Here is a 2,392-nt window from a genome sequence, read left to right on the forward strand (position 1 = left end):
CCTACATATGGCTTTATCATGCCAGTTTACTAGAGTCCAGTAGACAAATTCTCCTGACTGACAGTCTACCTTTTGCCACTGCTTTGGCTGGAGTAGGAGGTTTATCACCTCATGCAAGCACCTTTCACTCTCTCCATGAGTCACACAAACACTCTACACTGCAGAGGTTCTCTCTGCTGGGCTTTGTGGGTGACCAGCACGAGCAAAGCTTTTGATTTCTGGGAAATAGTAGAAGGGTAAATGATACTGAAGAGGAGAAGCAGGTTAAACTCACAGTTAGAGAGAAGTGAAAAGCACAAGTAAAAGGAGGGAGGAGAGTGGTTTTAGAGAGAACTGAATAAAGGCTCTTTCCCCCTGAACCTTGTTGAACTCCTGGTTCAACTGTCGGCTTTCTTTAATATTCACATTTCCTCACAGTTCCTCACCTGTATAAAATGGGAAATATTTCCTTACTTTGTGTTACACACTGTGACTATGAGAGGTAATCACATGTTATAACTACCAAAACATATTGTGAGCAGCAAGTGCTAAAATCTTTCTTTGATGGTTTGGTTTGGAGCCTCTCAGCACTATGATTCTTTTGTCTTCCGTCCTCCCACTTCCTGTTTTTCCCCCACTAAATCTGTACAATGAAAATGCCATTAGGTGAACATCACAAATTTGCGCCAGAACTGAAGGGAGGGAAGAGCACTCACTGTATAAGGCCAGTAAAAAACTACTTGGGACAGGTCTAGATCAAGAGCAAACTAAGGAAATGCAACATCACATTTAGTACCTGCACCACTTCATTTTGTCAGCCTGCACCCCTACTCCCAAAGCTGCTTCTCCCAAGGTGCAGCAGCTGTTTTACCCCACAGAGCTCCAGGATCCCTGGCACAGCACCAAGGTTGATGCTACATGATGCTCAAGGCCACAAGGTAAAAATACATGTGCAGGTTTTGTGTACCCAGCCCCAAAACAAGGGTGGCTAGAACTGGTGATTCCTAAGAGAACACAGGTAAAACCAGACCATCAAACCAGTTTAACAACATCAGGAAGAGGCACCAGGAAAAAATGAGGCCAGACCCAGCACAGCTACTTCATTTTGGTAAAACTAAAATTCTGAAACCAACTACCACAACAGATGCCAGCACCTGAACTTCCAAAAATATTAGATCATAACTGCAAGGAAGGCTTTTCCACCCCAACTCTCCAAAACAGTGCTGACATTTGGAGGGGGTATAAAAGCAAACCCTGTTTCACTCCTCAGAGAAATATCAAGAAAGAGTCCAAAGGTTATTTGTATTTATTCTTCTATGTATGTGAGGATGTGGGGTGTTGGGGGGTTTTTGCCTTTTCCTTAAAAGAAGATCAAATTGAGTCTGAATCACATACAATCAGATTTTCAGAATCCCCCAAATAATTAGCAAAAGAAACCCCTCCCAACAGGCTATGTGCTTTTACCCATGTAAAATAGTCCATATAATGTCTCAGGTAAACTAAACTGAAAGTATAGAGTATATTTACAGTTATCCACAAGAGTAGCATTTTATTAACAGACATGGGGGGAAAAAAAACAACAACCGAAGTTAAAACTGTGAATTTGAATTTATGTTAGGTCACTGAAGACAGAGAAAATATTTGAACATATTATCATGTTTCTTCTTCATTGGGAAAAGTAATTTAAGCCATGTGCATAACAGCATTGACATTTCAGTACCTTAAATCTGTTCTCCACAAGTCCGGTCTTGCTGTTTGATGTCTGTAAAAAGAAAAGATTCAATATCAACATATCAATTTACTTTTTCTTTCTTTTCTCACCTGTGATTTACTGCTCAAATTCCCAAACAAACATAAAATCTGAAAGCAGGGAGAAAGCAATACATGTGGCATGCTGTCCTCATCTGTGCAACCACCTATGACACTGTCAAGACAGAGCTGGTATTTTGAAGATGAATAAAGTCTCACTGTAAACAGACATGAGCCTCAAAGACCCTGAAAGTCTCTCCTAAACCACAGGAGTGCTGGACATTGGTCTCCTGCTATACATATGGTCAGAAGAAAGAGATTTTGTAAAGGTTCCTCATTCCTACCTCTCTCTTTCTTTTTTTTTTTTTTTTTTTTTTTTAATAAGAAATGTGATGATTCTTACTCAACTCGGTAAAACATTCTGAGATCAATAAATGAAAAGGTTGATCCATGCATTTAGAAATATTACTGAGTACTTTGCAGCAGATAGCAGTCTGCCTGAAAGCATGCCAAATGCCCCATTTCTTATTCCACAATTTAGAATGAGCCAGTGAATGCTGCAGGATCATGATTAAACTTTTAAATGTCACATCTACTAAACAGCGATATCAGTCAGATATTGAGACAGTGTTATATGAACTTAGCTCACATCAGTGAATGAAGT

At 39.8% G+C, this 2,392-nt stretch overlaps 1 long non-coding RNA gene across 1 annotated transcript in view; it reads right to left on the reverse strand.

Moving 5' to 3' along the window:
- Positions 1-1,525: 1,525 nt before the first annotated feature.
- Positions 1,526-2,392, reverse strand: part of LOC108448161 — a 140,384-nt gene continuing 139,517 nt past the window's right edge. The window contains exon 4 of the long non-coding RNA XR_001863957.1: positions 1,526-1,741. This is a non-coding gene — a long non-coding RNA (uncharacterized LOC108448161). The remainder of the gene's footprint in view (positions 1,742-2,392) is intronic.

Source organism: Corvus brachyrhynchos, unplaced genomic scaffold (assembly GCF_000691975.1).
Source record: "Corvus brachyrhynchos isolate BGI_N302 unplaced genomic scaffold, ASM69197v1 scaffold126, whole genome shotgun sequence".
NCBI lineage: Eukaryota > Metazoa > Chordata > Aves > Passeriformes > Corvidae > Corvus > Corvus brachyrhynchos.